This window comes from Phyllobates terribilis, unplaced genomic scaffold (assembly GCF_046119375.1).
Source record: "Phyllobates terribilis strain yellow unplaced genomic scaffold, ASM4611937v1 Scaffold_4__5_contigs__length_816908805, whole genome shotgun sequence".
In the NCBI taxonomy this organism is placed as follows: domain Eukaryota; kingdom Metazoa; phylum Chordata; class Amphibia; order Anura; family Dendrobatidae; genus Phyllobates; species Phyllobates terribilis.
The window spans coordinates 785913790-785941307 of NW_027362764.1; positions in this window are offsets into that span (position 1 = coordinate 785913790).

Sequence of the window (27518 nt, forward strand, 5' to 3'; positions counted from 1 at the left end):
AAGATAGCTCTTGTTAGTTTTTATGATAATTGTGTAATACTTAATTTCTCCTCTGGTGGTGCTGTGGGGAAATTGAACACTTACAGTCAGATTACAGCTGATCGATGGAGATCTCAGCAGCAGGACAAACTGATTATCATTTGTGGTATATCTTGGTGAACAATGCTTCCAACTGGTTTGGATCTTCTTAATTATGTGTTTATGATTCCTGGGATTCTTACAATGGTCAGTTCTGCTGAATACGGCCTTCTCCTAATATCTCCAGTTTGGGGTTGAGCACGAGACCACTCATCTGCCCTTATGGCGAAAGGCTCGTATTGATTTGATTATTTGATTGATGTCCGAGTCATGTTTCAGGGCTCTTTTAGTTCTCAGACATAAAAATACAAGGTGGACTTCTGTTTCTACTGTAGATACATTTCCCATCTTGGAAACCATGTGCTTGAAGTGTAGGAGGTGACACTATTAGCGAGGCATGGGTTTCAGAGACATTTTTGCAACATTGTACATTTGCATTTTATGTCTCAAATGTATTTGTTTTTTTGTAGTTTTTCATTGCCACCTGTATTTAAAGAAATAATTCTGAATTCTTGCAGTTTTCACACTGACTGTGCCTCTCATCCTGTTCTGTAGAGATCATCTCATCGTCATCATCGCCAGAAGTAGGATTACATCAAAAAGGTACATAGATGACACAAAATCCACCATTCACAGCAGGTCATGGGCACAGCTCACCTCTCCCCCTTCCTGCACAATGACCTCTGCATAGGTCACACTCCCATAAAAGTCATGTGGCTGCTGTAAAGCAAAACTCTAAATATTGTTAACCGAAGATCAAGTAAGATGGACAACCCACTTATGTCCCGAAAATAGAAAAATGCATACATTATGTTGTACAATACACTCCTTTTTCGAGCTTTATTTCATTAACTACTGATATATCAATCTTACATGGCGGTACTGTCATCGGCGGAGCAGCACAGCCCATTACTCCAGAATAATTAGCCAAGAACATGCGTTCTTCTAACATGGCATCTGCTGGCTACACAATGCCTAGACACGTTGGACGGGCCACTTGACAGAATGCCGACTTTTACAGATGGAGCAGAGTTAATTGCGTTGAATGATAAAGCTTTGACACTGATTTACATTTTCGGCAGCAAAATTAATCATGGATTTGTCAGCAAGTGATCCACCAAATTCTTACTACAGTGGATGTTGCAATACATTCTACTCCATCTGTTATTTTTTCTAACAATTCATTCGAATTATTTCCAAATTATGGACCTAGAGAATCATGATTTTGCTGGTTGACTCCCCCAAGGTGGTCCCGGATTGTCACTAATGAAGATGTGGTTGGATATAGAGTAGGTGAATATCCAGAAGGCAGTCATAGACTAAGACTAAGTGTCAGGGATGATCTAGGACGTAACCATAGGTCTGACGGGGATTATACCAGGAGTAAATGCAAAAGGGAATGGCAGGATCAGGAGGTGCAGAAGCAGGAAAATAACAATGACTTACCTGCGGTTGATGTGATGTCGGAAGTGGCCAGGTAAAGAGACCAAGGACCCTCCGTCAGGAAGCAGAGGGGATATACCAACATATCGAGTCTGATTTATTAACGCTGGCAATTTAGAAAGTGGCCTAAAAGGAAAAAAATATTCTTGGAGTAAATTGCACCAAAATTATTAAAAGGTGCGCAATATGTAATAAATCTGGTGCACTTTAACACTTTTTTAAAATCTTCAGATAATATCTACACCTCAAATGAGTAGGCGACTTTAAAATCACAATGTTGTACGAAAAAAAAACACAGAAGAAAGTCGGCACTCCGTTCTCCTCAGTTTAGTACTTAATTAGAAAACCATATGCACAAATGACATATATTACTTTCTTCAAGGCATCTGGCGCGTTTCGAAACGCAATTCCTTAGTCATACCGATTCCGAAACGCGTCAGATGCTTATGAGAAATCCATGTGCACAAAGGACATACAATACAGCCTTTAAAGCACTTGACGCATTTCGGAATAAAGTTCTTTAGTCATACCCGTGACTTAGGAATTGTATTCTGAAACGTGTCATATGCTTTGAAGACTGTAGTGTATGGCATTTGTGTACACGGGTTTCTAATAAATGATTGAGTCGAGGAGAACGGAGTTCTGACTTTCTTCTGTGGATTTACGTCTTTCTTGGAGCACCGAGGATGCGAATGATGGAGGTGTCTTGAGCTGTCATTGTTTGTGTGTTCCAAAAAAAAATGTAATGAATAATTCTGTTTATCTCAATCTGTATTGACAAGTCGAATAAATTGCTTAAGGAGTTATTTTACTCATCACCTTCCAATCATGATCCTCTGGGCCAAAAAAAAGCAGACCTACCTATAAATTAGATTTACCCTGCTTAAGCATGGGTGTCGCCATATAGTTAGGGGCGTGGCTTCAGCTACTCATAGGCTGAGCTTACATGAACATCACTGCTCATAGGCTGAGCTTACACGAACATCACTGCTCATAGGCTGAACTTACACGAACATCACTGCTCATAGGCTGAACTTACACGAACATCACTGCTCATAGGCTGAGCTTACACGAACATCACTACTCATAGGCTGAGCTTACACGAACATCACTACTCATAGGCTGAGCTTACACGAACATCACTGCTCATAGGCTGAGCTTACACGAACATCGCTGCTCATAGGCTGAACTTACATGAACATCACTGCTCATAGGCTGAGCTTACACGAACATCACTACTCATAGGCTGAGCTTACATGAACATCACTGCTCATAGGCTGAACTTACACGAACATCACTGCTCATAGGCTGAGCTTACACGAACATCACTGCTCATAGGCTGAACTTACACGAACATCACTGCTCATAGGCTGAGCTTACATGAACATCACTACTCATAGGCTGAGCTTACACGAACATCACTGCTCATAGGCTGAGCTTACATGAACATCACTGCTCATAGGCTGAACTTACACGAACATCACTGCTCATAGGCTGAACTTACACAAACATCACTGCTCATAGGCTGAGCTCAGACGAACATCACTGCTGATAGGCTGAGTTTACACAAACATCACTACTCATAGGCTGAGCTTACACGAACATCACTGCTCCTAGGCTGAGCTTACACGAACATCACTGCTCATAGGCTGAGCTTACACGAACATCACTGCTCATAGGCTGAGCTTACACAAATATTACTGCTCATAGGCTGAACTTACACAAACATCACTGCTCATAGGCTGAGCTCAGACGAACATCACTGCTGATAGGCTGAGTTTACACGAACATCACTACTCATAGGCTAAGTGTTAGAACCCTCCTGTTTGTTTTTTCCATCTTGTGTTTTGCGGTCACGTGACCATCTGCCTTTATATTCCAGCTCCACCCTTTTGGCTGTGCTGGACTTCAGTGTTTGACTGTTTCTCTAGCCAGGTGCTTCGGTGCCTTTCTCTGTCAGTTAGCTTGGTCATTCTGGGACCTCTAGTACCTTTTTGTCTTTTTGTGTTCTGCAACAACTTCTCTGTTTAGGAGGTGTCCCATTTTTGTCCCAGTCCTTAGTTCTTTTAGGGACCCCTCCCCTTATGCTATAGGTCTTCGTTCAGACTAGCCGAGGACTAAGGTGGGTCTGTTCGCTAGGAACAGTCAGGCCGCTACATCGTAGGGATTCAGCTTAGTCTTACTGTAGGGACAGCTTTCCCCTATCTTTCCCTAGTACTTGTTGCAGATCATAACAGTAAGTCCAGCCCAAAAAACTAAAACGAAAGAAATTCGGGGATCAGTATGGTTTCCATCCAGAATTTGGCTCAACGCCTGCAGGGATTGTCTCTGGAGGTGGCGAGCTACAGCAACACGTGAGTAGCTGTCCTGGAGCGCATTTTGTGGAACCCAAGGTAGGACTGCCTGATGTTTTTTATGGTAAACAGCAAGATTTTTTTTTCTTTAAAAATGCTTGTTTGTTATATTTTCGTTTGAGACCAAGGTCCTCTGGGAATGAATCACAGCGCATTGGTTTTATTATGTCACTTTTGCGCAATGAACCACTGGGGTGGGCCTTTTCTCTCCAACATAATGATCCGTGTTTAAGGTCTGTAGAAGAATTTTTCCTGCTATGGGGCTATTATATGATGATCCTGATAGAATCTCATCTGCTGAGGCAGAACTCAGGGTTTGTATCAGGGGTCAGGTGATGTTGAAAATTATTGCACACACTTCAGGAGATGGTCTTCAGAAGTTAAATGGAATGATCCTGTCTGAAATGTTTATTTCTTGCTGGTCTGAGTGAAAGGGTTAAGGATCTGCTAATTGCATTCCCTGCACCTGAGACTTAGCAGGATGCCATGCAATTAGCTGTTCGTGTGGATAGGAGACTGAGATTTAGACAGAATGAGGTAAAGACTCCTGTAATGTCAGGTTCTAGTCCCCAGAAAATCTGCTCTGATGGCGGAGAACCGATGGAGGTTGGGGCGAAGTCGCTCTTCTCTCAGGAAAGAGACCGGAGGTTTGCCGAGGGATTGTGTCTTTATTGTGGTAAAGCTGACCATTTGATAAAGAATTGTGAGCTTCGTTCAAGTAAAGAAAAAAAAAGGTCAGGTACACCCGTATAGCTCTTTTACGCTCTGCAGGAGTATTTCTTTCAGGGAGTACTACTTTGCAGGAAAATTTGATTGAATTTCAGGTATTTGTGGATTGAGGTTCAACACTTAATGTGATTGACAAAGGGTTTTTGGAAAAACTTAAATTGAAATCCAAACCTTTGCCGTCATCTATTTCTGTGATTGAAATTGATAACACTCCTTTGAAATGTATTACTCACAAGACTGCTGCATTTCCCCTCACTATCAATGGAGTTCACCAAGAAATTTTGGACTTGGTTGTATTAGATAATTTACCCTCTCTGGTCGTTCTGGGATTGCCTTGGATAAAACTGCACAATCCTTTATTGGACTGGTCTACTAATGTGATTAAGTCTTGGAGTCCAAAGTGCTATGATAAATGTTGTAATGGTCGCATTGCGGCTGTGGAAAAAGGAGAATTACCGGTACCTATTCAAGATTTTTGGAGGGTTTTTTCGGAGGAGGAGTCGCAAGTTTTACCTCCTCATAGGGATTATGATTGTGCCATTGAGTTTGTTCCGGGTGCTACTCTTCCCAAAAGTCGCTTGTTTAATCTGACTATCCCTGAAAGAAACGCCTTGGAGGAGTACATACAGACTAGCCTGGCTGCTGGTCACATTAGACCTTCTAAGTCGCCGGTGGCAGTTGGATTTTTCTTTGTTAAAAAAAAGGACGGGGGTTTACGTCCATGTCTGGATTTTCGTGAAATTAATAAGATTACCGTACGCAATTCCTACCCATTGCTGTTAATTCCTGACTTGTTTAACCAGTTAGTGGGGGCCAAGTGGTTCTCCAAAATTGATCTCCGGGGGGCGTGGAATTTGTTACGAGTGAAGGAGGGTGATGAAAGGAAAACTGCTTTTAACACTCCGGTAGGTCATTTTGAGAATCTGGTGATGCCTTTTGGTCTTACCAATGCACCTGCATTTTTTCAGAACCTTATTAATGACATCCTGAGACCTTTGATTGGTAAGAATGTGGTTGTGTATTTGGATGACATTTTGATTTATTCGCCTGATCTGGAGTCCCATTGGCAGAGTGTACGTGAAGTTTTGCAATTATTGAGTGATAATTCACTTTTTGCTAAGCTGGAGAAATGTGAGTTCGCTGTGCAGAGAATTAGTTTTTTGGGCTACATTGTCTCCAGCGAGGGCTCTGAGATGGACCCGGTGAAGGTTCAGGCGGTGCAGGAATGGCCTAGGCCTATTGGTTTGAAATCTATACAGAGATTTTTGGGTTTTGCCAATTATTACAGGAAATTCATTAAGAATTTTTCTATAATTGTTAAGCCTCTGACCGATCTCACCAGGAAAGGTGCGAATACGGTCCAGTGGACTACTGAGACCATTGAAGCGTTTGAGTATCTCAAGGAGAGGTTCAGTTCTGCCCCTATCCTTATGCAGCCTGATGAGACCAAGCCTTTTTTGGTCGAGGTCGATGCTTCATCAGTGGGGGTCGGAGCAGTTTTGTCTCAGGAGAACAAGGATGGAGTACATCCTTATGCCTTCTTTATGAAAAGATTTTCGGAAACCGAACTGAATTATGATGTTGGAAATTGGGAGTTGCTGGCTATTAAACTCGCATTTGAACATTGGCGTCATTTTTTGGAAGGCGCTAGATTTCCTATTCAGGTTTTCACAGATCATAAGAATTTGATCTATCTGGATGCTGCCAAGCGCTTGAATGCCCATCAAGCTAGGTGGGCACTTTTTTTTCTCGGTTTCATTTTTCTGTTACCTATATCCCTGGTACTAAGAATGTTAAAGCCGATGCTTTATCGCGCAGCTTCTCTCCTACGGTCGGTGCCGAGGAGGAGGAGAGCATTTTACAGAAAGGAGTTGTGGTGGCGGCATTAGACTCCGATTTGGAGAATGGGATTCTGAAAGCTCAAGATGATGCTCCATCTAACACTCCCCATGGGAGGTTGTTCGTGCCTAGAGCCTTTAGGAGAGACTTGTTTGTGGAGTGTCATGAGTCTCGGTTGGCAGGTCATCCAGGAATTTCTGAGACTAAGAGACTTATCAGTCGCAGTTTTTGGTGGCCTGGATGGCAGAAGGAAGTCATCAAGTGGGTGCGTCAGTGTACTGTATGTGCTAGGTCAAAGGCTTCACATACTCCTGCTGCGGGGTTGCTTTGCCCTCTGGAGGTTCTTAGTGCGCCTTGGACGCATCGCACAATGGATTTTATTACTGATCTTCCTGTGTCCGAGGGTTATACTGTCATTTGGGTGGTCGTGGACCGGTTTAGTAAGATGTGTCATTTGGTTCTATTCATTAAGTTGCCCTGCGCCAAGACACTCGCTAAGGCGTTTGTTAAGGAGATTGTCAAGCTCCATGGTGTTCCCACCGACATTGTTTCTGATAGAGGACCTCAGTTTGTGGCTCGCTTTTGGCGTGCTTTTTTGACAGGTTGGGAGTCCATTTGTCATTTTCGTCTGGTTATCATCCTGAGTCTAATGGACAGACTGAAAGAAAGAACCAGGATGTTGAACAGTTTTGCGCTGTTTTGTGGTGGACAATCAAGAGGTGTGGTCTGAGTTTCTGCCTCTCGCAGAATTTGCTCATAACAGTCATACATCCTCCTCTGCTGGGTGTTCTCCTTTTTTTTTGTACTGGGAGACATCTGTCTTTTGGTTCGTTCTCCAAATTGGGGTCGGCGGTGCCGGAGGAGGAGAATTTTTCCGGTGATTTGGAGAGAGTTTGGATTAATGTACGTTGCAACCTTCAAGAGGCTAACAAAAAGTCCAAGAAGTATTTTGACAGGAAACGTAAGGAGGTTTTGTTTAGGGTTAAAGGCTGACGTTTCTGATAGGGACGCCACTGTCACAGTTCCTCCTGTGGTGGAAGACGGCGAATATGAAATTTCTCGTATCTTGAATTCTAGATGGCATAGAGGGAGATTACAGTATCTTGTCTCCTGGAAGGGTTTCGGTCCCGAAGACAACTCCTGGGTAAGGACGGATGGTGTCTCTGCTCCTACGCTTGTTAAAGCTTTCCACAAGAGGTTTCCGGATAGGCCTAGGCCTGGAGGATCCGGAGGATCCTCATAAAAGAGGGGGTACTGTTAGAACCCTCCTGTTTGTTTTTTCCATCTTGTGTTTTGCGGTCACGTGACCATCTGCCTTTATATTCCAGCTCCGCCATTTTGGCTGTGCTGGACTTCAGTGTTTGACTGTTTCTCTAGCCAGGTGCTTCGGTGCCTTTCTCTGTCAGTTCGCTTGGTCCTTCTGGGACCTCTAGTACCTTTTTGTCTGTTTGTCTTTTTGTGTTCTGCAACAACTTTTCTGTTTAGGAGGTGTCCCATTTTTGTCCCAGTCCTTAGTTCTCTTAGGGACCCCTCCCTTTATGCTATAGGTCTTCGTTCAGACTAGCCGAGGACTAAGGCGGGTCTGTTCGCTAGGAACAGTCAGCCCGCTACATCGTAGGGATTCAGCTTAGTCTTACTGTAGGAACAGCTTTCCCCTATCTTTCCTTAGTACTTGTTGCAGATCATAACACTGAGCTTATACAAATATTACTGCTCATAGGCTGAGCTTACACGAACATCACTACTCATAGTCTGAGCTTACAAAAACATCACTGCTCATAGGCTGAACTTACACAAACATCACTACTCATAGGCTGAGCTTACACGAACATCACTGCTCATAAGCCGAGCTTACATGAACATCACTGCTCATAGGCTGAGCTTACATGAACATCACTGCTCATAGGCTGAGCTTACATGAACATCACTGCTCATAGGATGAGCTTACATGAACATCACTGCTCATAGGCTGAGCTTACATGAACATCACTGCTCATAGGCTGAGCTTACACGAACATCACTGCTCATAGGCTGAGCTTACATGAACATCACTGCTGATAGGCTGAACTTACACGAACATCACTGCTCATAGGCTGAGCTTACACGAACATCACTGCTCATAGGCTGAGCTTACATGAACATCACTACTCATAGGCTGAGCTTACACGAACATCACTGCTCATAGGCTGAGCTTACACGAACATCACTGCTCATAAGCTGAGCTTACACGAACATCACTGCTCATAGGCTGAGCTTACACGAACATCACTGCTCATAGGCTGAGCTTACACGAACATCACTGCTCATAGGTTGAGCTTACATGAACATCACTGCTCATAGGCTGAGCTTACACAAACATCATTGCTCATAGGCTGAACTTACACAAACATCACTGCTCATAGGCTGAACTTACACGAACATCACTGCTCATAGGCTGAGCTTACTCGAACATCGTTACTGATAGGCTGAGCTTACACGAACATCACTACTCATAGGCTGAGCTTACACGAACATCACTGCTCATAGGCCGAGCTTACATGAACATCACTGCTCATAGGCTGAGCTTACATGAACATCACTGCTCATAGGCTGAGCTTACATGAACATCACTTCTCATAGGATGAGCTTACATGAACATCACTGCTCATAGGCTGAGCTTACACGAACATCACTGCTCATAGGCTGAGCTTACATGAACATCACTGCTCATAGGCAGAACTTACACGAACATCACTGCTCATAGGATGAGCTTACACGAACATCACTGCTCATAGGCTGAGCTTACTCGAACATCGTTACTGATAGGCTGAGCTTACATGAACATCACTGCTCATAGGCCGAGCTTACATGAACATCACTGCTCATAGGCTGAGCTTACATGAACATCACTGCTCATAGGCTGAGCTTACATGAACATCACTGCTCATAGGATGAGCTTACATGAACATCACTGCTCATAGGCTGAGCTTACATGAACATCGCTTCTCATAGGCTGAGCTTACACGAACATCACTGCTCATAGGCTGAGCTTACATGAACATCGCTTCTCATAGGCTGAGCTTACACGAACATCACTGCTCATAGGCTGAGCTTACATGAACATCACTGCTGATAGGCTGAACTTACACGAACATCACTGCTCATAGGCTGAGATTACATTAACATCACTGCTCATAGGCTGAGCTTACACTAACATCACTGCTCATAGGCTGAGCTTACACGAACATCACTGCTCATAGGCTGAGCTTACATGAACATCACTGCTCATAGGCTGAGCTTACACGAACATCACTGCTAATAGGCTGAGCTTACATGAACATCACTGCTCATAGGCTGAGCTTACATGAACATCACTGCTCATAGGCTGAGCTTACACTAACATCACTGCTCATAGGCTGAGCTTACATGAACATCACTGCTCATAGGCTGAGCTTACATGAACATCACTGCTCATAGGTTGAGCTTACATGAACATCACTGCTCATAGGCTGAGCTTATGACGCGCCCCTGGGCCTGCTGTGTCGCGCAGCGTCTCGCGCACGGGGGCTTACCCGGAACCGGATCAGATGAGGGTTGTAGTCTCCGAGTGGCGGGGACCCGGTCCGTGCCCAGGGGGTCAGACTCAGTGTGTGGCAGTCTTGATAGATGTTATTTGAGTGTCGACTACGCCACCCGTTGATTTGCAGCTATGGAGCTGCCGCTGCAGGGCAGACCGCTGAGGCCGGTGTAGAATTGTGCAGCGTGATAGTATAACCCCCAACGGGAGGGGTATGGCCTCAGGGCAGCCGACGTGGAAGATGGGGGTAGCAGGAACCACTCAGAGACGATGCGGTGTAATTCAGGGTCTTTACTGGTAACAACGATAGACCCTCCCGGAGTACTTGCTAGCGAACGGGGCCTGGTCAGTCCTTGAGCAGATGGGATCTCCCCTGGCCAGGCGGAGTTGTAGGCCTCCCAAACTGACTGTACTCTTCTGGCTACCTTGCTAGAAGCGGATATAAGTAGCCCACGTCCCTGAGTGTACCGTGTGGTGCTCACCCGTATGGCCGGTGACTCGGGGCCTTCTATTGGCTTCCGCTCCACGATGGCGGTGCTGGTCCCACACGTGTGACCGTGCCTTCGGGTTTCTGGGCCTGAGGACTTGAAATCCCCTGCCGGTCGGCTTCTGCTGCTGGGTAAGAGTTAGTCCCCACAGCCTCGGACGCCGGGTCCGGTAAGAAAGCTTCTCAGTCAGGGCGAGCTCTGCAGCTGCCAGCCCCTGACTCGTAGTAGTATTGCTCCCACTGAGCTCCAGCTGTTTCTTCCTATGACTGTCTCTTGTCTCTACTCTCCTTGACTCCTAACCCTGCTTCAGCCCCGGGTTTATATAGGGGAAGTCCTTCCCCTCCCAAGACTGGGCAGGAGGTGTGGCATGCACAGGATCCCTGACCAAAGGACCTCCCACCTGCTCTCAGACGTAATATCTCTATCACTGTGGCAACCAGACCCCTGGGGTGTCACAATTCCCCCCTAGTGAAATTTAGTACTCCGGGACTAAACATATTTTTAGAAAAACATAACAAGGTATAACAATAACAATACAATAAGAAAAACACATAAGATGGTTACGGCGTGTCCGCAACCGGGTGCAGTCTTTGAAGAAAAGCAAGGTGTCCATTTCACCAAAACAGGGAGACGTAACCAGGTAGGGGTTTGTCCTACCCCGAGTCCTTAACAGTCTTTAGTCCGTCCTGGTTACGCTCCAACTATGTACAAGGATTCCCGGTAAATCCACCAAGGACTCCTACAAATAACTAGAAACACAAAATTATACACAAGCAACAATACACAGGTAAACATAAATAAAACAATTTATACACTTCAAATCCTCCACCGTGCGGGTAACTGGCCTCTAGTGGCCCTAGTGGACCTACGGAGCTGACTGCCTAGCCCTGAACTACAGGGTGTAGGAGCTGTCAAGGGTAAACTGGGCAGCTGTCTACCGGCTCTTTGGCTCACTAGGGATATGGCAGGCTCACTGCAAGCAGAGGGTTGATCCTCCTGGTCTGCGGGTGTGGGGTCTTCTGCCTCCTGGACCGGCTGTTCTTCCAGCTCTACCTGTTGCTCCGTAGGTGCTTGGGATGCTGGTTGGAGGAAGGTGAGTACGGGTACCACAACTGCACCATTGACTTGAGTCCAAGACCGAGGGAAGTCCCCGAGCACAGTACTAACCATATCTTCCCTTTCCTCTACGGGTCGATGGTCTTCTTGTTCCTCTTCAGGGTTCCTCAGTTGTTCGGGACACTTCTTCAGGTGGTCCCGGGATACAATAGCTGTGGTTTCCCCTCCGTCTTTACTGATGGTACAAACCTTCGGGTTCTCGTGGCTTGAGGGCAGTACGGTGTACGGGTCCTTTTCCCACTGGTCGTCCAACTTGTGGAGCCGTCTCTTCCTCTTCAAGACCTGCTCTCCGGGTACCAGGGGAACAGCGGGAGCATACTGGTTGTAAGTTTTCTCTTGTCTTTCCCTAGCCTGACAGAGACTTCGCTCCACGCTCTCCTGTACTCTCCGGTACTGCTGCTGCCTCTCCGTGTCCCAGTCTGTTTCTGGTGAAGTGTCCTCGGGTGTCAGGACTCCCATTTCCAGGTCAACAGGTAACTTACCAGGTCTTGCCCTCATTAGGTAAGCCGGGGTACAGTTGGTGGAACCTACCGGGATGTGGTTGTATAGGTCCACCAGATCGGGCAACTTCTCAGGCCACAAACTGCGTTCTTCCAGGGGCAACGTTTTTAAAAGATCCATTACCACCTGGTTCATTTTCTTACAAAGTCCATTAGTTTGCGGATGGTAGGGTGTCGTCCTTATCTTCCGGCAGCCATACAGATTGCAGAATTCCTGGAAGACCTCCGCTTCAAAGGCAGGTCCCTGGTCCGTCAGCACTTGGTCCGGGTACCCGTGTGGACGGCAAAAGTGCTGCTGGAAGGCTCTAGCTGCTGTTTGAGCCGTTAAGTCCTTGACGGGGACGACAACCAAGAACCGGGAGTAATGATCCACGATGGTTAACGCGTAGACGTAGCCACTTCTGCTTGGGGTCAGTTTTACATGATCCAAGGCTACCAGTTCCAACGGTTGCCGGGTGACGATGGACTGCAGGGGAGTCTTCTGGCTGGCACGGTCCTTCCTTCTCAGGTTGCACGGGCCACAGTCTCTGCACCACTTCTCAATGGTTCCCCTCATGCCTACCCAGTGGAATCGCTCGCGCAGCAGGAACTCCAGCTTCTTCCACCCGAAGTGTCCAGCTCCGTCGTGGTATGCCTCCATCACCATGACTGCGTCTCTTCGTGGCACCACTACTTGCCAGAGTAGTTCATGCGTCCGGGAGTTAACCATTCTGCGGCACAACTTCCCCTTGTAAAGGAACAGTCTTCTCTTCTCTGCCCATAGTTGTTTGGCTTCCTCCGGAGCGTCTGGTTCAAGGCAAGCCTCCGGGCGAGTCAGCATCTCCTTCACCAGTCGGACGGCAGGGTCTCTGTCTTGCGTTTCCGCCCAGTTGTAGTGAGGTAAGGGGTTCAACGTAGCAGCCTGCTTACTCCTTACCCGGTGGGAATACTGGATAGTCCCATGACGGTGGAACGCAGGGAGTTCAACTTCTTCCAGTCCCTCCGGATCTTCTCCTTCGTCCGGCAGGTTGGGCATCCTGGACAGGGCATCCGCGTTGGTATTGGAGCGTCCGGCCCGGTATTTGATTGTGAACTCGTAGTTGGACAGACGGGCCATCCACCTCTGCTCCAGGGCACCGAGTCTTGCCGTGTCCAGGTGTGTCAACGGGTTGTTATCCGTGTACACGGTGAACCGGGAAGAAGCGAGGTAATGCTTAAAGCGCTCGGTGACTGCCCATACTACGGCCAGGAACTCTAGCTTAAATGAGCTGTAATTCTCGGGGTTCCTTTCGGTGGGTCGCAGTTTTCGGCTGGCGTAGGCGATTACTCGTTCCTTCCCCTGCTGGATCTGGGACAGTACGGCTCCTAGCCCGATGTTACTGGCGTCGGTGTAGAGGATAAAGGGCTGGCTATAATCTGGGTACGCCAGGATTTCGTCCCCCGTGAGGGCCATCTTCAGCTGGCGGAAGGACTCTTCTTCCAACTCCTCCCATTTGAAGGGCGGCTTCTGGTTCTTGGCCTTCCGGGACTGGCCTATCAGGAGGTCCTGCATAGGTGCTGCCTTTTTGGTGAAACCGGGAATAAACCTTCGGTAGTAGCCTACCAACCCGAGGAACTGCCGCACTTCTTTTACGCTGGAGGGGCTTGGCCATTCCTTAATTGCGGTGATCTTATCAGGGTCGGGAGCCACTCCGTCAGCGCTCACCACGTGTCCCAGGTACTGCACCTTTGGTTTCAGGAGGTGACACTTGGAGGGTTTCACCTTTAGGCCGTAACTCGCCAGAGCTTCGAACACTTCCGCCAGGTGTTTCAGGTGGTCCTCATACGTCTTGGAATATACGATGACATCGTCCAGGTACAACAAGACCGTCTCGAAGTTTCTGTGGCCCAGACAACACTCCATTAGTCGTTGGAAGGTTCCTGGTGCGTTGCAGAGTCCGAACGGCATGCAGGTGAACTCGCTAAGTCCCATCGGGGTGGTGAATGCGGTCTTCTCCCGGTCCGCCTCTGCTACAGGAACCTGCCAGTACCCGCTAGTGAGATCCAAGGTAGAGAAGAAGTTAGCAGATCTTAAAGCAGCCAATGACTCCTCTATCCTTGGTAAGGGGTACGCATCCTTGTGTGTGATACGGTTGATTTTCGGGTAATCTACACACATCCTCATGGTGTTGTCTTTTTTTCTGACTACAGCTATCCCTGATCACCCCAGCCTCCTTCATGTCTCTAAGCATCCCCTTGGCGTGTTGGTAGTGGGCAGGGGGTACGGGTCGATACCTCTCTTTTATAGGAGGATGGTCTCCTGTGGGGATGTGGTGTTCTACCCCCTTGACTCGCCCGAAGTCTAACGGGTGTTTACTGAACACTCTCTCGTACTCCTGAACCACCCGATAGACTCCTTGTTTCTGGTGTGAGGGAGTGGAGTCAGTACCCAGATGTAGTTGCTGACACCAGTCCTCCATGTTTTTCTTAGAGCCGTTACCTTCCTCCGGGTGAGATGGAGGCAAGGGTTCCACAGATTGTATAGAATTTTGGTTAATGGTATATAATTTGGCTAGCGTGGCATACCGGGGCAGGTACACTTCCCTCTCCCCGATATTTATTATGCGAATGGGCACCCTCCCATGGCGTACATCAACCACCCCCCGTGCTGTCAAAATGGTGGGCCTACTGTCTGAGTAAACTGGTTCTACCATTGCCTGGTAATCCCTACCTCTCAGACCAATAGCTGCCCGGCACCAAATCATCATTTCACTTTTTGGGGGCATGGCAATAGGAAAAGGGTCACACATTCTTACGCTACCAATCTCACCGCCGGAGAGTTCCACCTGTTGCCGTCGCATCAGTGCCCGGATCTCTTTCTGGAGCACCCGCTGCTCGCCGGAGCTGGCGTTCTTGGCAACCTGCTGTAAAAGGAAAATCACCTCTGCAAGACAATTTTCAATTACATTAGTTCCTAGAGTTATTTTTGGGTGACTCTCATGTTTGTCAATATCTACAATGATCAGTCCCTGTGCTGCCAGTTCGACTCTACCGATTTTGATGGTCACCTCTTTAAATCCGATCTGTGGCACGGGCTGGCCATTGCTGGCGATGATACTCAAGTCGTCGTCAGGGTAGCGGGTAATATCCGAGTCATTCCAGTACTGCTTAAAGAGCACGTACGGGATGGTGGTGACCTGCGACCCGGTGTCCAGTAGGGCACTCATGGGAATGCCATCCAGTACCACCGGCAAGACTGGACGTCCTCCCACATATCTGTCGCGCCAGTTCGATGGGCCTGGTGATCTTTTTCCTGGGGGTTGGCCCTCTACCCCAGGTTGTGCCCGTTTAAAGAACAGTACCTTGCCATATGTCCGGGTTGATTGCAGTGGCGGCAGATGGGTCGTCCGTCCTCGCTGTATCGGTCACTGGGTCTTCCTCTGGCCGGTGGGGTCCTCCTTGGTCGACGCCACGGGATGTCCTCCGGTCCGGATGCCAGCTGGATCTTCCCTGGGGTGGAAACCTGTAAAGACTGCACAGTTCGGGTTAGCGCAGCAACGCTCTTAGCTAGCTCTTGGACCTGATGGTGTAGGTCTGGAGCCGGGTCATTGTCCAAAGCCTGCGCATCAGCTCCCACAGGCCCTGCCGACAAGGGCGCCGCCTCCTGGTGGTAAGTAATAGCTGGGCGCCTGTGGGTCATAACGTCACCCGGTGCCGGTTCTCGGAGCACCCGGATGGCTCTGTCCTTGAACTGTGCAAAGCCCGGATGGGGATCCTGTAAGGCCATCGCCCGCAACTGGGTTCGGTGGGCATTACAATACAGTCCCTCTATAAATTGTTCAGTCAACAGCCTGTCCTCGTTTCCCACTCCATCAGGGTCGGTCTGCTTAATGGCCCTCAGGGCCTCTTGTAGGTTTAGTGCATAGTCCCTTATACTCTCATGCGCTCGCTGCTTGCACCCGTAGAATCTAAGCTTAATCTCGGCTGAGGTGCGGGTATCAAAGGTATCCTTCAGCCGGGTTAGTATCCCTGCGACAGTCTTCCTCCCAGGTGGCCAGGATTTTACTTCCCTTTTAGCTGCCCCGGTTAGTTGGGCCACCAGGATGCTCACTTTTTGCTCTTCTGTGAGGGGGTACACCTGGAAGAGGCTATCCAGCTTTTCTCTAAAGTCATGCAGGGTATGTGACTCCCCTGAGTACTGGGGTAGCCAAGCTGCTCCCGGGATATAGGGCATGGTGAAGGGCATAACTGCAGCAGCGGTGGTGCTGGCGGGGGTTGAGGCAGTGAAGCTCTCCTCCGTATCCGACATCTTCCTCCCCCCTAGTGGACCGTGGCCTACCTTGCGATGATCCTGTTCCGTAGGCCGCGGCTCCGCAGTAGATCGTCAGGGTTGAGGACCTTCCGTCGCGCTCCGGTGACGTCGGCGTCTGCTGGGCTCCTTCCAGGACCTTACGCAACATCCGGACGTGAGGCGGGGCTTCAGTTCTCGCGCGCTTTCGAAGTCCACGCCCCTCTTCTTCCCGCGCGGCGTCCTCAAGATGGCGTCCAACGGCGGGAAAACTCCACGGATGGCGGGAAGAAGGCCGAAGATGGCGCCGGATGGCGGGAAAACTTCGCGGATGGCGGGAAGAAGGCAGAAGATGGCGCCGGATGGCGGGAAACCTCACCACTGGTAAGTTTGAACAGTCTTTGCTTTTCAGGCACGCAGTACCCGGTGGTTGCGGGCACGAAATCCTGCCGACTACGCCAAAGTTGACGCGCCCCTGGGCCTGCTGTGTCGCGCAGCGTCTCGCGCACGGGGGCTTACCCGGAACCGGATCAGATGAGGGTTGTAGTCTCCGAGTGGCGGGGACCCGGTCCGTGCCCAGGGGGTCAGACTCAGTGTGTGGCAGTCTTGATAGATGTTATTTGAGTGTCGACTACGCCACCCGTTGATTTGCAGCTATGGAGCTGCCGCTGCAGGGCAGACCGCTGAGGCCGGTGTAGAATTGTGCAGCGTGATAGTATAACCCCCAATGGGAGGGGTATGGCCTCAGGGCAGCCGACGTGGAAGATGGGGGTAGCAGGAACCACTCAGAGACGATGCGGTGTAATTCAGGGTCTTTACTGGTAACAACGATAGACCCTCCCGGAGTACTTGCTAGCGAACGGGGCCTGGTCAGTCCTTGAGCAGATGGGATTTCCCCTGGCCAGGCGGAGTTGTAGGCCTCCCAAACTGACTGTACTCTTCTGGCTACCTTGCTAGAAGCGGATATAAGTAGCCCACGTCCCTGAGTGTACCGTGTGGTGCTCACCCGTATGGCCGGTGACTCGGGGCCTTCTATTGGCTTCCGCTCCACGATGGCGGTGCTGGTCCCACACGTGTGACCGTGCCTTCGGGTTTCTGGGCCTGAGGACTTGAAATCCCCTGCCGGTCGGCTTGTGCTGCTGGGTAAGAGTTAGTCCCCACAGCCTCGGACGCCGGGTCCGGTAAGAAAGCTTCTCAGTCAGGGCGAGCTCTGCAGCTGCCAGCCCCTGACTCGTAGTAGTATTGCTCCCACTGAGCTCCAGCTGTTTCTTCCTATGACTGTCTCTTGTCTCTACTCTCCTTGACTCCTAACCCTGCTTCAGCCCCGGGTTTATATAGGGGAAGTCCGTCCCCTCCCAAGACTGGGCAGGAGGTGTGGCATGCACAGGATCCCTGACCAAAGGACCTCCCACCTGCTCTCAGACGTAATATCTCTATCACTGTGGCAACCAGACCCCTGGGGTGTCACACTTACATGAACATCACTGCTCATAGGTTGAGCTTACATGAACATCACTGCTCATAGGCTGAGCTTACTTGAACATCACTGCTCATAGGCTGAGCTTACACGAACATCACTGCTCATAGGCTGAGCTTACACGAACATCACTACGCATAGGCTGAGCTTACATGAACATCACTGCTCATAGGTTGAGCTTACATGAACATCACTGCTCATAGGCTGAGCTTACTTGAACATCACTGCTCATAGGCTGAGCTTACACGAACATCACTACTCATAGGCTGAGCTTATACAATGGAATTGGATAGATGGCGCTTTCATTCTAATTCTTGCCACAATATTTTATCTTCTCTGCCAAAATCTACAAATATAAATAGGAACAAAGAAAACCGAGGTTAAATTATTAAATTTTTTTTGCAGGATTTGCTAATTTCTTAACCTTCTGCATAATAAACAGTTACAAGGCGACATTTACTAAGCTGATTGTAGAGTAAAGACAAATGATTTATTCAAAGTGTTCTGCGCTCTGGAAACAACGTTTGTGTATAGCGGCTGATTAAATAAAACCTAAAGTGTTACCAGCAGGTGACATTACATGACGTTCCCAGGGAAACTGCATTTATGGAAGTGGCTTGGCATCGGGGAAATGTTGCAATTCTCGAATTGCGGCTGCAAGGTGCAAACTAATGTGCACCAGAAATACATGTTTACCTGCCACACGGATCTCATCTAGAAATATTTTTTCAGCAAGTATGTTCAATATGCCTTATCTATTTCAATAAGAATTGATCATGATGTACAATAAAAAATTATATTGCGGTACCATGTCAGATTGTATTTTGAAACGCGTCAGTGCTTTGAAGACTGCACTGTATGTCATTTGTATACATGGGTTTCTAATAAGCACTGACGCGTTTTGGAATAGATGTGACTAAGGAATTGTATTTCAAAACGCGTCAGTGCTTTGAAGACTGCACTGTATGTCATTTGTACACATGGGTTTCTAATAAGCACTGACGCGTTTTGGAATAGATGCGACTAAGGAATTGTATTTCAAAACGCGTCAGTGCTTTGAAGACTGCACTGTATGTCATTTTTATACATGGGTTTCTAATAAGCACTGACGCGTTTTGGAATAGATGCGACTAAGGAATTGTATTTCGAAACGCGTCAGTGCTTTGAAGACTGCACTGTATGTCATTTTTATACATGGGTTTCTAATAAGCACTGACGCGTTTTGGAATAGATATGACTAAGGAATTGTGTTTCGAAACGCGTCAGATTCTTTGAAGACTGCACTGTATGTCATTTGTATACATGGGTTTCTAATAAGCACTGACGCATTTTGGAATAGATATGACTAAGGAATTGTGTTTCGAAATGCGTTTGATTCTTTGAAGACTGCACTGTATGTCATTTGTACACATAGATTTCTAATAAGCATCTGACGCGTTTTGGAATAGATATGACTAAGGAATTGTATTCCGAAACGCGTCAAGTGTTTTGTAGTCTGTACTGTAAGTCATTTATTCACATGAATTTCTAATGAAGGTATCACTCCGAGAATACTTTTGTCCTTTTTTGGGCATAAAAGTATTAACATCAATAAGAGGTGATCGGAAGGAAAAAAAAAGTCATGGTCTTGGATCATATATGATCTGTAAAATTGCCCATCCTCTGTTGCATCACATTGCCCCGAACTACATCTAGAAGTGACATCACGAATGAATCGTGGGGTGGGAGCTTCATAATATGAACTGAGAAGCTGCACACAAGTCTAAGGTCACTCTGCACAATGCCAAGCTGCTGCTGCAGAGGTGTAAAGCCATTGTCAGTGCACTCCAGAGAAAGGCAAATATTCACTGGAAGGATGATTATTGGTTTAGTGGATGCCCAAAAATTGCAAAGTGCATGCTGTAAATTTTGTTAAGATAGGGAAAATGGTAAATGCTATTATCTAGGGTGTGACAAAATCTAATTATTTTTTTTTTACAAAGGTCTAAAATTTTTGATGAAACCACTAAAATATATAGATATATATATATATATAAAAATGCACAATTGGTATAGCCATAATCGTACTGGTCAGAAGAATCATGGCGCTAGGTCATTTCTACGTCACATTGAGTGGACAAGTCAGAACAACAACAAAAATAACAATGGTGGAATTGCACTTTGTTCCCCGTTTCACCCCATTTTGGTGTTTTTTCTCATTTTCTATACATTATATGGTAAAGTGAATGATGTCATTTAAAGCTACGAAAAAAAAAACAAGCCCTCATACAGCCTCGGAGATGGAAAAATAAACAGGCTTGGTTCTTGGACGGAGAGGAGGGAAAAACAAAAGCGTGCAAAAAATTGTATCCAGCAGGAAAGGGTTACTACTATGGCAGATATAGACATTGTGCAGCACTGGTATTAGATTGGTTTGGTATAGAGCTATTATATGGTCAATCTATGGCGGCATTATTTGTACACTGTATTTGCTTGGTTTTGTGAGGCCACTTAGACAATGCACATTATATAGTTTTCTTTGTAAGGTGAATGAATGGCCGTATAACATTATTATACTGATGAGCACTAATAAGGCATTGTACTATGCAGGTATTTATACACTACCGAGCACAGTATAAAGAGGGCGCTATCAGGAGGTACCGCACAGGCCATTGAATGTTATTGGTTGCCATCAATTTAAAGTTGCACTAGGTCTCAGTCTGCAATCCATATTTCTTGTTCCTATCTCAGACCCCCAGATATGCACTTGCCAGCTTGCTCCTAATTTCAGATGTGCCTCTTTTGGGGGCGATCCATGCCAGTAAAAATACTGGATGTGCAGTCTACATGTCCAGGATGTTGCTGTCTCCACTATCTCTCATGTATCAGGAGCGATTTTCTTTTCTACAGCTTATGAATAATTTCTACTTCCCTGTGTCTTCATTGATGCACATGAGTGTATGACTTCCCTCATAATCTCCTTGAATAGTTAACTGTAGCTGCTTTTCTCATTTTATCTGTACACAGCCTCTGAATATCTCCCTGAAAACTTCTCCCTCTTTGCTTTCCTCTCTTTGTACAGTCTGTTCTATCTTCCCTCCCTGAAGAAATGGATGCTTTTCCTCTCTCAAAATACTGATCTGCCCTCCTTTAAGATATGGATGCTTTTCCCCTCTCCACATTCTGATCTGCTCTTTCTGAAGACATGGATTATTTTCCCCTGTCTGCACTCTCATATGCCCTCCCTAAAAACATGGATGCTTTCCTCCTCTCCATATTCTGATGTGCACTCCCTGAAGATATGGATGTTTATCCCTCTCCACATTCTGATCTGCACTCCCTGAAGACATGGAACCTTTTTCCCTCTCCGCATTCTGATCTACACCCCCTATAGGCATAAATGCTTTTCCCATATCCAAATTCTGATCTACACTCCTTGAAGACATGGATGTTTTTTCCGTCTCCACATTCTGATCTGCACTCCCTGAAGCCATGGATGCTTTTCCCCTTTCTGCACTTTCATCTGCCCTTATTAAAGACAAAGATGCTTTCCTCCTCTCCACAATCTGAACTGCACTCCCTGAAAACACGGATGCATATTCCATCTCCACATTTGGATATACCCTCCCTTAAGACACAAATGTTTTGCCCTCTCCACATTCTCATCTCCACTCTTTGTAGAATTTGTTTGATTTTCCCCTCTCTACATTTTGATCTGCCCTCCCTGAAGACATGGATGCTCTTCCCCTCTCTGCACTGTCATCTGCTCTTCCTAAAGACACGGATGCTTTTTCCCACTCCACATTCTGATCTGCACTCCCATGAAGACATGGATGTTTTTCCCCTCTCCACACTCTCCTCTACCCTCTCTAAAGAGACGGATGATTTTCCCCTCTCCATATTCTGGTCTGCCCTCCCTGAAGACATAGATGCTTTTCCAGCTCTCCACACTATAATCTGCCATGTACAACTACCTTTCTGCTCCTACCTGTAAGACTGATGTAAATATAAGACCCTGACCTGTAACAACAGGTCTAAAACAAAATTATTATTTTTTTGTTTTTTATTTAATAAAAAACAACCCAAATAAAATATAGCAATTTTCTGCAATGTAAGCCGTATAATCATTCATTCTCATGAGTATATTTCTGTTTTAGACCCCAATCCAGGAAGCAGGTTAACAACCTAGATGAGGAAGGAGCCTGACATTGTTTTGGAGGAATAATTTGGTTGATTAAAAAAATTAATTAATTAAAAAAAAATGTGGCCATTTCATTGTATGTTTAAATGAATTAATGCGTCCTGATCGGTTCTGGAAGCTCCGGGTGACTAAAATGAAAATAGCATTCCCTTTGTAATTAACTGGAATGAACACGTTCCTGAATATTTGTGAGATACACTTAATGCTTGCCGTCTCCTCTTCACCCCGAGGCGATACAGTTCCCATATGTCTCTTACACGCTGTGATGTAATATCTGCATTTCTCAGCGCCACTTTTATTTCTCAGACTCTATTTTTATTTGTTGTTTTTTTTTGTTTGTTTGTTTTTTTTAAATTAGCAAATGAATAAAGTCATTTGATTAAAAGAGTGACCTCTTGCACCGATCTCTCCCCCAACTAACCGTCCCCTTCGATACAAAAATTAGAATATTCATCTATTCAGTCGTCAGGTTGCTTTTTCTTCTTTCGTTTTAGATTTATTTTCATGAAATGATTCCCATTAATCTGACTGTTATAAATGGATGCCGCGAATTCATGCACATATGGAGCGTAAATAATATTGAATCCTAAACAGAACAATTCATAATAATTTGCCGTTTTACGAGAACCTTTAAAATAAAAGCAACTTAAACCCCTGATTCATCATTTGCTTTCTTTTTAAGTGATTTTTTTTTTTTTTTGTCTTGACACTTTTTTTTGCACCAAATCAAAGTAGAAATGACGCATGAGATTATTAATCATTTGCCTTATCTAAAATGCTCTTTGTTTTTGTTTTTAAACTTTTATGCAACTTTTAAAGCAAAAAAATTTGCATGTTCCACAAAAATGTTTCAAAGTTTGCACCAAACATTTCAGACTTACTGTAGATAAAATCCCTCTATTGAAAGGAAATGGGTAAGACAAGAGTTGATTTGCACCAAAAATTTGCAACTTTTTAAAAAGTTGCAATCAGCTGAAACATCTCGAAACCCCAAACCTTATAATGACGAACCTAAAAAAAAAAAACAGGTGAGCGTGAAATTAATTTTACAAATGCACAAATTTAAAGAAGAATAAGGCGCAAGTGAAAAACAAGGGAAAAAAAACGAAAAGTAAAAAAAAAGGAGTAAATGCAATAATGAATCGGGCCCTAATACATACATACAGTGCTGGCCAAAAGTATTGGCACCCCTGCAATTCTGTCAGATAATACTCAGTTTCTTCCTGAAAATGATTGCAATCACAAATTCTTTGGTATTATTCTCTTCATTTAATTTGTCTTCAATGAAAAAAACACAAAAAGAATTGTCCTAAAGCCAAATTGGATATAATTCCACACCAAACCTAAAAAAGGGGGTGGACAAAAGTATTGGCACTGTTTGAAAAATCATGTGATGCTTCTCTAATTGGTGTAATTAACAGCACCTGTAACTTACCTGTGGCACCTAACAGGTGTTGGCAATAACTAAATCACACTTGCAGCCAGTTAACATGGATTAAAGTTGACTCAGCCTCTGTCCTGTGTCCTTGTGTGTACCACATTGAGCATGGAGAAAAGAAAGAAGACCAAAGAACTGTCTGAGGACTTGAGAAACCAAATTGTGAGGAAGCATGAGCAATCTCAAGGCTACAAGTCCATCTCCAAAGACCTGAATGTTCCTGTGTCTTCCGTGCGCAGTGTCATCAAGAAGTTTAAAGCCCATGGCACTGTGGCTAACCTCCCTAGATGTGGACGGAAAAGAAAAATTGACTAGAGATTTCAACGCAAGATTGTGCGGATGGTGGATAAAGAACCTCAACTAACATCCAAACAAGTTCAAGCTGCCCGGCAGTCCGAGGGTACAACAGTGTGAACCCGTACTATCCGTCGGCGTCTGAATGAAAAGGGACTGTATGGTAGGATACCCAGGAAGACCCCACTTCTTTCCCCGAGACATAAAAAAGCCAGGCTGGAGTTTGCCAAAACTTACCTGAGAAAGCCTAAAACGTTTTGGAAGAATGTTCTCTGGTCAGATGAGACAAAAGTAGAGCTTTTTGGGAAAAAGCATCAACATAGAGTGTACAGGAAAAAAAAAGAGGCATTCAAAGAAAAGAACACGGTCCCTACAGTCAAACATGGCGGAGGCTCCCTGATGTTTTGGAGTTGCTTTGCTGCCTCTGGCACTGGACTGGCTCTTCCAGCAGGACAATGACCCAAAACACACTTCCTAAAGCACTATAAAATGGTTTTAGAGAAAGCACTGAAGACTTCTAAGGTGGCCAGCAATGAGTCCAGACCTGAATCCCATAGAACACCTGTGGAGAGATCTCAAAATGGCAGTTTAGAGAAGGCACCCTTCAAATATCAGGGACCTGGAGCAGTTTGCCAAAGAAGAATGGTCTACAATTCCAGCAGAGCATTGTAAGAAACTCATTGATGGTTACCGGAAGCGGTTGTTCGTAGTTGTTTTGGCTAAAGGTTGTGCAACCAAGTATTAGGCTGAGGGTGCCAATACTTTTGTCCGGCCCTTTTTTGGAGTTTTGTGTGAAATGATCAATGATTTGATTTTTGCTTCATTCTCTTTTGTGTTTTTTCCTTGCAAGCAAATTAAATGAAGATAATAATACCAAAGAATTTGTGATTGCAATCATTTTCAGGAAGAAACTGAGTATTATCTGACAGAATTGCAGGGGTGCCAATACTTTTGGCCAGCACTGTAGGTCCCACAGGCTTGACGTCATTAATGGACCCCAAATTGCTTGGTGGATGTGGAGAGCAGAATGGATTCCAAACACTAGACGTCATTATGGAACCTTAGTTGCTTGGTGGATGTGGAGAGCAGAAGAGGTCCCAAAGGCTGGACATCATCATGGAACCCTAATTACTTGGTGGGTGTGGAGAGCAGGAGACGTCCCAAAGGCTTGACGTCATTATGGAACCTTAGTTGCTTGGTGGATCTGGAGAGCAAGAGAGGTTCCAAAGGCTTGACGTCATTATGGACCCCGAATTGCTTGGTGGATGTGGAGAGCAGGAGAGGTCCCAAAGGCTTCACGTCAATATGGACCTTGAGTTCCTTGGTGGATATGGGGAGCAGAATGGATCCCGAAGGCTAGACGTCATTATGGACCTTGAGTTGCTTGGTGGATATGGGGAGCAGAATGGATCCCAAAGGCTAGACATCATTATGGAACCTTAGTTGCTTGGTGAATGTGGACAGCAGGAGAGGTCCCAAAGGCTAGACGTCATTATGGAACCTTAGTTGCTTGGTGGATGTGGATAGCAGGAGAGGTCCCAAAGGCTAGACATCATTAAGGAACCTTAGTTGCTTGGTGGATGTGGACAGCAGGAGAGGTCCCAAAGGCTTGACGCCATTATGGACCCCAAATTGCTTGGTGGATGTGGAGAGCAGAAGAGGTCCCAAAGGCTGGACATCATCATGGAACCCTAATTACTTGGTGGGTGTGGAGAGCAGGAGACGTCCCAAAGGCTTGACGTCATTATGGAACCTTAGTTGCTTGGTGGATCTGGAGGGTAAGAGAGTTCCCAAATGCTTGACGCCATTATGGACCCCGAATTGCTTGGTGGATGTGGAGAGCAGGAGAGGTCCCAAAGGCTTCACGTCATTATGAATCTTGAGTTGCTGGGTGGATATGGGGAGCAGAATGGATCCCGAAGGCTAGACGTCATTATGGAACCTTAGTGGCTTGGTGGATGTGGACAGCAGGAGAGGTCCCAAAGGCTTGACATCATTTTGGAACCTTAGATGCTTGGTGGATGTGGACAGCAGGAGACGTCCCAAAGGCTAGACGTCATTATGGAACCTTAGTTGCTTGATGGATGTGGACAGCAGGAGAGGTCCCAAAGGCTAGACATCATTATGGAACCTTAGTTGCTTGGTGGATGTGGACAACAGGAGAGGTCCCAAAGGCTTGACATCATTATGGACCCCAAATTGCTTGGTGGATGTGGAGAGCAGAAGAGGTCCCAAAGGCTGGACATCATCATGGAACCCTAATTACTTGGTGGGTGTGGAGAGCAGGAGACGTCCCAAAGGCTTGACGTCATTATTGAATCTTAGTTGCTTGGTGGATCTGGAGAGCAAGAGAGGTCCCAAATGCTTGACACCATTATGGACCCCGAATTGCTTGGTGGATGTGGAGAGCTGGAGAGGTCCCAAAGGCTTCACGTCATTATGGACCTTGAGTTGCTTGGTGGATATGGGGAGCAGAATGGATCCCGAAGGCTAGACGTCATTATGGAACCTTAGTGGCTTGGTGGATGTGGACAGCAGGAGAGGTCCCAAAGGCTTGACATCATTATGGAACCTTAATTGCTTGGTGGATGTGGACAGCAGGAGACGTCCCAAAGGCTAGACGTCATTATGGAACCTTAGTTGCTTGGTGGATGTGGACAGCAGGAGAGGTCCCAAAGGCTAGACGTCATTATGGAACCTTAGTTGCTTGGTGGATGTGGACAGCAGGAGACGTCCCAAAGGCTAGACTTCATTATGGAACCTTAGTTGCTTGGTGGATGTAAAGAGGAAGGGGCCATGGTCAAAATAAGCGCTGGGAGAGGCCAGATGCAGGCTATGTATGGTGGTATTATTAGTACTGAGAATGGTATTATTATATGTCAGCTATATCAAGGTTTATATGGACACTATATAGTGCTATTATTGGAGCTCTACTGTATATGGTTGTATTGGAAAACTTCATGACAATATTTGCGGTATTATTTGGGTACTGTTTATTGGCAAACTCCGATTTGTAGCTTTTTTTTTCTATTTCTCAGTTCCGTTGAAGAAGCTGGGTTACAGCTAATTATTGTGGTTGGGCCTGCAATGATCATAGGGTTCCTAAGTTTTGTTATAAGGAACTCATGTAGATGATAGAAATGCATGTACATGTGCCGGCTTCTCCCTTAAATAAGGGCCCCTGATTCACACCTGTTTCTTCACAGAATGATTGACCTCACTAATTGAACTCCACACTGCTATTATATTGAACACATCCCTGTACAATTAATTATTCAAATACACAGACTCAAAAAACTGCAGATCATGGATGCGGAGTCTGGTGGTTTTCTTACAATCTACTGCACCAACTGGTAAATTGTTAGCTTAGGCCTAATTAGTGTATGCAGAGTCATACAGGAATGGTTACCAATCACTCAGTAGGACCATCCACTGGACTCCTATGCCTCTACAGTGGGTCCGGAAAGTATTCAGACCCCTTTAAATTTTTCACTCTTTGTTTCATTGCAGCCATTTGGTAAATTCTAAAAAGTTCCTTGTTTTTCTCATTAAAGTACACTCTGCACCCCATCTTGACTGAAAAAAAAACAGAAATGTAGAAATTTTTGCAAATTTATAAAAAAATAAAAACTGAAATATCACATGGTCTTAAGTATTCAGACCCTTTGCTCAGTATTGAGTAGAAGCCCCCTTTTGAGCTAGTACAGCCATTAGTCGTCTTGGGAATGATGCAACAAGTTTTTCACACCTGGATTTGGGGATCCTCTGCCATTCCTCCTT